Source organism: Taudactylus pleione, unplaced genomic scaffold (assembly GCF_031769625.1).
Source record: "Taudactylus pleione unplaced genomic scaffold, aTauple2 ptg001573l, whole genome shotgun sequence".
NCBI lineage: Eukaryota > Metazoa > Chordata > Amphibia > Anura > Myobatrachidae > Taudactylus > Taudactylus pleione.
In genome coordinates, this window is record NW_028285970.1 from 6194124 (window position 1) to 6206256 (window position 12133).

The following is a 12133-nucleotide window of genomic DNA, read 5'->3' on the forward strand; positions in this document are numbered from 1 at the left end:
GAGATGCCACACATCAGATGCGATTTTCAGGTTTGAAACAGTGAACAGTGAAATCGCATCTGATGCCTGGCAGTGTGCAATCTCATAAAGCTGGTCTGGCAGAAACACTTTCTGAGTGACTACTGAGTGTGACAGACCACAGGCACCCCTTATTATGTTTATGACAGAGAATTACTATAGGTATCAAGACTTCACAATTCTCACACAATTATCAACAGATTAGCTAGTGGGGAAAAAAAGAAAAAGAAAATAGAATCTGTGTATTAGAAATATTTATTCTGGAACATCAAATTAAGATCAATTCAGTTGTATGAATTTGAGCTGCGCCATTCTTAGCCCTTGCTTGCTAGTCCTCCTATCCTATTTCAGCAGTATCCCAACATTACAGAGCAGAATGAATTCACTGTTGTTGCCCACATTCTATCCATATAGATTATAAATTGTGATAAATTAAAGTACAAATTACAATGAACCAAAATAAAGATTGTGTCACGTGAACTTTGCACCTGCACAAATAGCCTGTTCTATCACTAAACTTGATTTGCAAAAACTTGCTCATAGAATGGGTTTGGTTGACACATCAAGGCAATTTTTCCCAAACTCTTTCTTTGGGGAGCGCTAAAGCTGGCCACACATCTAAAGATTTATCTGTCCAACCAGCCAACTAGTTGATCGGTTGAAATGAAAATCTGGTAACATATGGGAGTAAATGATAATCAGCAATTTGCTCCTAAATGCCAGAAAACAGATGAAAATGGTCGTTTAAACAAGTTTGTTAAATGTTTGATCTAAACAATTTGTTCAAACAACAGTTTTTGTCCATTTTACGGCGTTTGGGAGCAATTGCTGATTGTCATTTGCTGTAATGCCTTACCAGATTTTCATTCCAACCAATCAATTAGTTGACTGGTTGGACAGATAATCCTTAGATGTGTGGCCATCTTAACAGTGTATGTTTTCCAGGTCTCCCCGCAGAATCATGAGTTAAATAATTAGCGCTACCTGTGGATCTTTTAAAATGTGTCAGCCAGTAATGAATACACCTGTGTACCAATAAGAAAAAATGGAAACCATGCACTGTTAGTGCTCCCTAAGGAATGAGCGCAGGAAACAATACATTAAAATAGTGGTTCTCAAACTCAATCCTCAGGAACCCACTGAGGTCACATTTTCCAGGTCACACAGCAGGTGCACAGGTGTATTTATTAATCACTGACACATTTTAAAAGATCCAAAGGTGAAGCTAATTATTTCACTTTTGATTCTGTGAGGAGAACATGCACTGTTTGGGGTCCTGACGGCAGAGTTTGAGAACCTGTGCATTATGGGGTTGGTACTGAGTTAGGAGCAAAGAAAAACAAGTAGCTTGCACCTGGACAAACTGGAGAAATACATTTATTGTGTTTGCATGCAGGGTAAATACTGGCTGCATTTGCATTTAGCCTCCAAGTGCAGGACAGCTTTATTTTTACACTGAAATTAGATTTGAGCTAGGACACATGCCTCTTAAATCTTAATCTTTCTGCACATCTTAAATCTGCCCCACCTGCTTTTTTTTGCTTTTCTCCCAAGTTAACACAGAATCAGCTTCAATACATGTAAGGGGTTATAAGTTTACCTGATTATGCCTTCTCTTGAAACACCTGTCTATTGCCTGATCACTTTCCTCTGAAGCTAGCAAATCAAATTTGTTATTTGTTATCCAGTCCCCAAGTACCTCCAACAATTCATATTTTCCGGATTTCTTTGAACTATAGGGTAGTTAATCTATTTTACTGGATCAGTAAATATTTCACAGAATTCCCCAAAAAACATGATCTGTTGTGAGTTAAGCTTGGAGTAAAAAAAACTTATTGCAATGATATATTAGTTCATTAGCCACTAGATGGTGCTGTTACATATATGCTCACATACGTTTCTATATTCTCTAACCTGGAGAATGTTATGTGTGTTCTGTGTTTCCACTTCCCTTTTTATTCCCTGTTTTGGGGAAAATTTACCCTAATCAAAACAATTCTGGGAAATCTGCAGATATTGTAATTCTAAAGCTGCATCCACACACAATGATTTTTTGAACGATTATCATTAAATGATATTGTTTAAAAAAATCGTTCACTTTCTGAGTCAAATGATGAACAATAATCGTTCATGCGCGTTCACGTTTGTAGTTCAGTCAAGACTTGTCAACTCAACGATTTTCATTAAGGGAATATGCAAAAATTGTTTAGTTCAAAAAAATTGTTCATTACACTTTAAAAAATCTGACCGATAATCTGACAGAAAATCGTTCATAAAATCGTTGGTAACAAAATCGTTGTGTGTGTGTATGCAGCTTAAAGCTGCATACACACATGATTTTTTGAACGATTATCGTTAAATTATATCATTTAACGATAATCGTTTGAAAAGATTGATCACTTTCTGAGTCAAACGAGCGATTATCGTTCATGTGCGTTCACGTTTGTAGTTCAGTCAGACTTGCCAACTCAACGATTTTCATTAAGGGAATATGCAAAAATCGTTTGTAGTTCAAAAAAATCGTTCATTACACTTTAAAAAATCTGACAGAAAATCGTTCATAAAATCGTTGGTAACAAAATCGTTGTGTGTGTGTGTGTATGCAGCTTAACTTATACAGTAGAAGTGGGAACAAATATAGCTATAGCTGCATTGTAACACAGGGTAGATTTTGGATGCTCAGGTGGTTACCCTGCACGGTTCTTCCTGTCCCATGCTGCTGTTTGAAAATCAAGTCTTGCAAAATCTGCTTATGGAGAAGTATCTGCACCAGTGCTTCTATTTCAACTGTGTCCAGAAGGACATTCAACCTTTCCTGAGGAGGATGGTAGCTACTAACTCCTTATAGAAAGTTTGAGGACCGATAGTACTCTACAAGGAGATCACCCCTTGTTTCCAAAAGTAGTGGAACCTTGCATCTGGGGTGTTTGTAGCTGTGCAATGTTGGATTTGTATCCCATAGGTCCAGTCTCCATTCTGTCCATGCCCCCATATACAGCAAGGTACTATTCATGCCCCACTTGTGCTTTGCTTTGTCCTAGGGGTTTCAGTGACTCCTGCAGAGAACTCCAGTCCCTCTGCCTACCTCAGTATGTCGACACTGCATATGTCAGAGACACATTCCCAGCACCTGCATGCAGCTTAAAGCATTTTAGCGGAGTTGCTATTGTAACTGTAAATATGCTGTAACAGCAGCATGCTTAAAGATATGCTTTCAACCCAGTTAAAGTAACATTTTAACATTGTCAGTATACTGGTGCCAGGAATGTGGCTCTGACATATGCAGTGTCGACATAATGATTGTTGATCTCAGAACTGCATACGGCATAAGTACCAGCATGGTATTTCTAAAATGACTCCATTACCAACTAATGTAATCCCAGACAGCTTTAAAAAAAGCTCTATATTATTTTTCTACAGTCAGCTACTCTACACATTGTTATATACTCTAAAACACAAAAGGTCGGTTTGCAAACGGACCATTTGTAAATCTACAACTCCTATACTTGTCTATGTCAAAATATTGATAGTTGGTCCGATGTTCTAAAATTGGGTTTTTTAATTGTTTTGCTGTCAGTATTGATAAACGTAAATTGTTGGGCTGCAAAACTGATAGAAAAATGACCAAAAACCCCAAATCGACCTTTATTAAATTGACTCCCATGTCTCAGATATTTTGCCATGCAGGAAAAAAAATGAATGGCCGAATTAGCCATTCTCAGTTTGACATATATTCAAGCATATTTTATCAAGTGAATAATACAAGAAAATGTTTTTTTTTTTTAATAACACTTTTTATTACAACTTTTCATAGACACAATGCTATATTTAAAAATCAAATTGTATATATAGTAATTAATGTGCTTATATTAATAATATCCCCCCTTCATTTACTCATTGGCATCTATATATGTACTTTCAGTAAAACACAAGCAGTGAATTACTAGAAATATTATTAACAGCCCATAAATTGATAGTATATAATAAATTGTGTAGAGTGAATAGTTAGAACAGCATACCACACACAGCCTACCTGTGAGGCAGAGTCCTGACATTATTACAGCAAGCCTTGTAATTACTTGAAATATATAGAGGAAACAGCTGTCAACACAGTAAGGCAAATTCATAGACATAGATGATTTATTTGTGCTCCATAGCAAATCACCTTCTACGATGAGGTTGATATATACCCTACATATTAGCACACCTTAATGCTGGGAGGTCCCTTGAGTTTGTATAAAATTTAAGCTATCATTTAATTACATTGTACATCTGTTTATTCTGTGCAGACATGATATGAAGAGTGTAAGATCCTTCCCAACCCATGAGGCCCAACATAATATATGTACATGAAGGAGGGAGCGATGCCTAAATATGCACATAAGTAATATCAGCTTAATAAAGAGATTATACAGTAAAATGTTATCAATTGTGAGTAATATAATATTATTTCATTCAATGCTATTGTGCTGAAAATATGCAGGTAAGTTAATATAAAGTAAAGTAAGGTCAATTTATGAATTAGTGACAAATCCCTTTCTGTCTTTTTGCCACAGAAAGGGGTTATCACTGCATCCTCCTATTTGGCAACAAGGACACCACAGAAATATCATTGAAATGTCTTGTGGTCCCTGTATCTCCACAGCTTACTGTGTCCCCATAGCCTGCTCACTTAACCTAGCCTGCGCAATCTAACAAGATATGGAAAGCCTCACTTTTTTGCCTACCCATGTTACCTTAACCGGGACACAACAGGCCCTGGTATAAAACTGGCATTTAAAAGCGGTACACTGTTCAACTCAACTTCGCCCTGCATGCACAGAGTAGTATGACCCAGCGGGGACCTCCATTGGACTTAGAATGTGGTGGGACATATATAACATGAAGGCTAAATCTGATTAAAACTGTTATCACATATTTATTCCAGGAATCAAATGTCCCAGTAATCAGGGGAAAAAAAACAGTTTAGTCAAATTTCACTCTAAATGGGAAAAAAAAAACCTGTGAGTGGAAATTCTACTGCTGACAGTAGGGATGACCATCGAAGGCTTAACCATCAATGGTGCTATCAGTGCTTAGCATCGATAGCAGAAAATCGACAACGGGAATCCATCAAAGGTTTGTGACATGAGGTAACGGTCCAATCAGGGGAGTGGGCTGGGCTTCACAGGTCATGACACATTAGGCAGCAGGCCAATCGGAAGGGGACAGGGCTTTGCGGGTCACGACAGGGGAGAAGAGGAAGAAAACATTAGAGGGTTCTCTGCCATTAATGGTTGAGAACCATCGATGGCAAAGCCATCAACCATCTATGCCAAATCATCGATGATTGCTAACCATCGATGGACAGTGGCCATCCCTATGTGATACTACATGGGTTGGGGTTGACAGGAAGCAGTATACAGCAGTAAATACAGTGCTGGCAGGAGAAAAATAATCAGGTAAGGTGGAAATAACAGGGTCTGTGCATGCTAGAAAAACAGATAGTCAGGCAATGTAAAGGGATTTGCTGCATACCAGGAAATTAATCTGCTTTTTATATTTTAAAAAATTGTCTAATGACCATCTCACTGTCCAGTGCTAAGAGACGCTCACTGAAAGCATCTCACATCCGCGGCTCACGCACAAAATAAAAAACATCGAAAGTAAGTGGCAGTACGCTCGTTCCGAGCGATGTTCGCCCATCTGCGCATGCGTACGGTTTTTAATACGCATGCGCGAACCAGTCAGTGCGGCCGAAAACCATTTGTTCGCTATATAGCGAATGCCTGCTATTTTGAATGACATGAGGAGGCGTATGTGGGTGGTAACAGGGGAAGGTGCTTGAAAACGGGGAGTGGAGATCAGAACGCAGGCGTGCTTAAAGGTCAAAACGGGCATTTTATGGGTGTGCATAATTACTACAGCAGCGTCATTGACCACGTCACCTGGTTGTTTTATAGTCAGAACTGCTCGTAATATAGTGGTAGCAAAAACCAACCACAAGAATAGCGAGCAGTTCATACGCTGTTCGATGTACTCGATTAATCTAATAAATAGCGGACATGACGTATGATGCGAGCGGCCAGGGGGCGTATTTTTCAAATAAACGTCCGCATGTTTTGTTCGCTCGTTCAGACATAGAGGCGACAACAGACCTCAAAGAGCGAACTGTTCATTTGAATAGCCACCCCCTTTTTCTGAACGAGCGAGCGCTAATTGCGTCCGGCTCTGAATCAGGCCCACAGATCTCCCCTGCTGCGAGCAAGGACACAGTGGCTAATTTATGCACGCCCAGAAAACAGTGTTTAAATGGTCCAACACGCTGCGTTTTTCTAACCACCACCCATTATTTGCCCCAAACGCTGACTATCTGTCAATCACTTTGTCAGTGAATCCTCTGTGCCTGCATGATCACAAAACAATCCCTGTGCATGTGCAGTGCAGCTTTCATGCCTGCACAATGGCTAACAATCGCTGAAACTGCGTAAATATCGCCATTCCGTTGGAACTGAATCAGGCCTATAGTCAGATATACAGACCAGTCAGCTGTATACACAGATCCTGTCCCCTGCAACATCTACTTATATATCATTGATATATTATTTCAAGTGTTTTACATATCATATGTTATAGATTGTACATAAATTATAAATCACCTCTGCGCTCTACGAACTAGGTAAAAACATTACACTTTTGGTGGTAGATTAACCAAAGTTTCTAAAAATTAAAAGTAGTGATGTTCCCCATAGCAACCAATCAGATTCTAGCTATAATTTGTTTATTGCATTCTAGGAATGATATACAGACTCTGATTGGTTGTTATAGGCAACGCCTACACTTGTCTGTTTTAGAAGCTTTAGTTAATCCATCCCTTTGGCCTTTTTTAGATTTACGGTAATTGAACTCTGTACATGTGTATATTCTATGGTGCAGGAATTCTTATCCCTTATGTAACAACTAGAAAATTAATTTACATTCTAACTTTTGTATAGTGTAGAAAAACTAAAAATAATGTGTCATGTGAAAAAGGTAACACCAAACCCAATGTCAGTGACTGAGATAAGCCATAGAAAATAAATAAAAAAATAAATGTGTGAATAGCTGTGAATCGCTCATAATGGCAAGAGCTTTGCCATGCAAATGAGAGTTAACTATGGGATACAGATGTCATCTTGACTTCCACTTATCCTGTTATCCTCTTATGCAGATCTATCCCACTATATAAGACCCTTAAAGGCTACATGGGATAACTGACCTGGTTGAAAGGGGTAATTACCACCCAGTAGGAGGTATTTTGAAGGATTTGCCCACAATGGGTGGTCATTTGTTCATTAATAAACTGCTGCAGTAGTGACTGTACAGTTTAATATGCTCCAAACTATTACCAACATTTACTAGTATTGCTTGTGTGAAGGTTATTACATATCAGCAACATATAATATAATATTAAAATAAAAAATGCAATCACTACTTTTCCTACGTTAGTGGCAATTACAGGATCTGAACTAAATTAAAGTTCTACAAAAAAAAAAAAAAAAGTAAAGATTAGTGTGGGCTAACACCTCGCTTTGCTCACTTAATTGTTTTGATCAATGTTAGACCAGAAACAAGACTTGTAATGTTTACATTTTTGAAGAAGCGGTAATAATGAAAAAGATTTTGCATTGACCTTTTCAATATGTTTTAATTACTATTCCAGGTCATCCTGAATCTATATGGTATGTGCTTTTAGTATATGCCTATAGAGCATATTTGCCTACATTTGAAAAAGCATTTCAGGGAGATTGTGAAAGTGACACCTATGAGTGTGGCGGTAAAGTAGACGTGTACTGCTACATCTGAGAGGCGTGTCATAAAACTGACTTGCATCCAAATGTAAACGATGAAGACTCACTGATATTGTCACGCCTGAGGGTTGGAGTTGGTTGGAACAGGCGTGGAAGGCTGAAGGGAAGCCTAGGATCGTGTGATTGATTTTGGGTGGTTTGCGGCATGACTTCCTCATGCAGTGAAGGAAGATAGGGGGCATTGGAACTGCTGGAGGTGATGAGCCCAAAGGCGACGACAGTGGACCAACTTTATTAGATTGGAAACTGAATAGGAACTGTAGTGGTAGAACCGGATACCGATGTAGTGGAATCAATGATATGGAATGATGAAGCAGGGTCGGATTGGACCAATGCTGTAGAATCGATGGAATAGAATCGATGATGATGGATTGATATAGCAGGAACGGATTGGAACCGATGTTTGGAGACAATTGGATTGGAACTGATGTTAATGAATTGAAGAAATAAATTGATATGAGTCCGATGTTGATGAATTGAAGAACTTGATCGGTTTGAGACCGATGTTGATGAATTGCAGTACTGGATCGGTTTGGGACTGATGATGATGAATTGCAGTACTGGATCGGTTTGGGACCGATGATTATTAGTTGCAATACTGGGTCGCTTTGGAACAGATGGTTGGAGATATCGGCTGGGACCGATGGTTGAAGATATCATCTGGGACCGATGGTTGGAGATATCGGCTGGGACCGATGGTTGGAGATATCGGCTGGGACTGATGGTTGTAGTTAAGAACAAGTCTCAGTGGATAACCCAGAATGGAGCACAGATGGGATGGAGACTTGCAACTAGACTTGGAACTGGAAACACATGGACTGGAACTGTTCAGAGTACTTGGGAGCTGAGCACAGAGCTGTAACTTCAGCAGAAGCAATGTTGTACTGGCAATGTGGGCCAGTACAGGAAATGGAATTTATAGGGATGGATTCCAAGGGATTGGATGCTGCGATCAACTTGTCTGGGAGCAGCACTCTGAGTGGTGGAGGAGAGTCAGGTGACTGAATCCAACATGGCTGCGCCCATACTGAGTTTTGGAGGAAACTGTGGTGTGCAGCCTGCTGAGTAAACACACTGAGAGCACAGTGTGGACAGACCCCATAGCCAGCTGGATGTAATGTGCAGTGCAGGTGGATCTCTGCGTCATCCGGGATTGATGTGCGGTCACAGCGCAAATGGACCTCAGCGCTAGCTGGAACAAACACAGCAGAGGTAAAACAGGAGAATATGGGAAACATGAGTCAGGATCGTGACATATACTTTTCGAGGATTTCTCATGCATTGTGTATTTACATGTGGTTCCATATAAGTGGGCAAGAGGTGCAAGTATATGTTGTGACATAATACTTGCACCTCATGAAATGACAGATGACCATGATCATCAGTTAGTTCCTACGGGCCGCTAGCCAATCAGCATGTAAAGCGGCCGCTGATTGGCGAGCGGCCCGTGGGAATTAACAGATGATCATGGTCATCTGTCATATCGCGATGTGCAAGTATTATGTCACAACATATACTTGCACATGGATCGCGTAACTCGTTTTCTTATTTTGACAAGTACAGGGATGCTACAGAGAGCGGTGCTAGGATGAAGGTGAGTATGGGATCTTTTTTCCAGGTACACCCGTGGAATCTACATGGGACAAGGGGACAGACCAACTAGCACAGGTAAGTATGTGTGAGTGGGTTAGGTTTATGTAATAAAGTTTTATTGTATACGGTGTGTGTATTGTTTTTAACTATTTATTTTACAGTGGGGGTACGCTGGCACTTGCAGTTTCACAAGTGCCAAAGGACAGGCATGCTGGCACCTGTAGTTCCACTGTAATATACAATAGTTTTCAACTATTTTACACATTATTACCCCCGTACACCCAGCCCAGGTGTGTGGGGAAGAGCCCTAGGCTTCAGACCAAGCCTGGAAATTCGGGAGATCGGGGACCCCTTTTTTGGGGGGTCCCCACCTCCCCTGAGATCCCCGGCTTGGCCTGACCAGCTTGGGGTGCGAATGCTTTGGCCATGGAGACTCTGTAATAGGGTCTCCTGGCTGTGGCATTACACCCTGGTCAGTTTGGGTCTGGTGCTGGTTTTAAATATATGGGGACCCCTACGCAATTTTTCCCCCCCCTATATTTAAAACCATCACTGGCCCTGCAGCCAGCTGCTGATCCCTAAATTACGTTAGAAACCTACTCATTTTGTTCCCCATAATTTTAGGAACCAGGACTGGCTGACCAGTCCGGGGTGGTTTATGCTTTTGGGGGGGGGGCCCTACGTAATTTTTTTTTTTTTTTTTATATATATATATATAACACTTTACATTAAATACACATTCAGAAACATACACAAATAACACAGATCTGTGTATGTTTCTGGCAAACTCGCAGCTCAGGAGGTTGAGTGTTTGAAACTTCAATTTCTCTGCGAGTTTGCTGTAATCTCACCCGAGATTGTAATCTCGAATTTTAGTAATTTCCCGAGTTGCATCTTTTTCATGAAAAGTACTTTGTCCGATGGTGAGTTGATTTGAGTTTGCGATCCCACCCGAGTTTTACGAGAGAGATTAAATAACTCTCTCCCAAACTCACCTGAGTTTGTCTTTAGTAAATTTGCGAGATGAAAAATATGCCTAAACTCACCCGAGATTGTCATCTCAACCAAACTCGAATCTTAGTAAATTTACCCCTAAGATTGAGCGATCATCTGCTAAAGCCACACTTCATACTTTTGCAATTACATTTCTTATCAAATTAAGGTCATAGTATTAACTTATTACTATATTTATATGATGTTTTAGCAGAACCAGAAAGGCATGTAACTGTTCAACACTATTACATGCGGTCTCACCTCATTATATGGGTCTGAGTAAGTCAAAGATCTGCATTTCCTAATGCAGTGATTACTTAATTTTTCTTAAGATTACATTGTTAAATACTAGTTCTAAAACTCTTTGCTAACAGTTTAGCCATGACTTCCTTCTACACAACAGCAGTTCACAAATGTTAGTTATGTACATTACATACTAATACTTTCAGATGTAGAGTAGACATTAACATATTAATTTAAGGAACAAAGACTCCAAAGCCCTAAAAATATATTTTAAATACATCAGAAAAGATTATAGTATAAAATACGTATGTATATATATATATATATATATATATATATATATATATATATATATATATATATATATATATAGAAAGGGGTACAATGGCGGCACTCACAGATGGTCGCACGCTGATGATGTCACACTCACAGCTCCTAACGTGACACATGGGATACAGCACCTATCAATGTAAGTCTGCTAGTATATAGGTATGTAAATTTATGTATGTATTTGTGTTCTTGATAAAGGTCTATGTGACCGAAATGTTGAACAAGGAAAAAAAAAACGTGAGTGCTGCCATCATACCCCTTTCTGTTGTCTGCATAAGGTTATTCATTAACCTGTAGGAGGGCACCTGAGCATTTTGCTTACCTGTTACAGTGGAGTGCAGGTATTTTGATTTGTTATATACATGTATGTGTACGAATTTCTGGCCCGCCTTCTTTCCTATACATTTCCCAAGAGCTGAATGCACCTGCACCCTTGCTTTGAGTGGGGACTTCAAACATGCACAGTAGATCTTTTATTTAATCTTGCGCCATAATCCTGTTTTTGATGTTACCGGCATCCAGTCTCTTAAAGTTGAGAGCAATCGTTGTAAAAAGAGGCCCAGTTCATTTATACACGTAAGTGCCGCTGTTCTAATTTGTACCAATGCCACTTCCCATTGTTCTCTATTTTGCATGCTAAAAGCAAGCTTACATTCTGTGATTATGAATGGCCCCTCAGATCAAATAATAGAAGTGTACAAGTTGTGTGTTCTAGGGATACAAATAGAGTGTGTCAGATCATACACATCCAGTCTCACAACTTTTATATGGTATTAGGAAAGACAAAAAACAGCAAGTAGAAGTGTTAGGACTTAGGAGTAGTGGCATCACTGAAAATAAAAGCGAGAATAGCAAGCAGAAAAACGAGGAGTTTAGCTACGAGACTGAAGTCAGTGAAATTATAAAGTGCTCATAGAGCAACTTAAATTAGTTTTGTAAAGTGACAAGAAAAGTAAAACATTTTGTTTACACAAAATTTTTTACTGACAATGGTTCTATGCTTAATGTTCTATAGACTTCTGGTGCGATCTCCATAAGGGGCCAACCTAGTCACATTCTGCTCCTCTTGAGTGCACAGAGGTATTCTAGTGGAGTCTGTTTGACTCTTACTTGTATTTTCATAAACA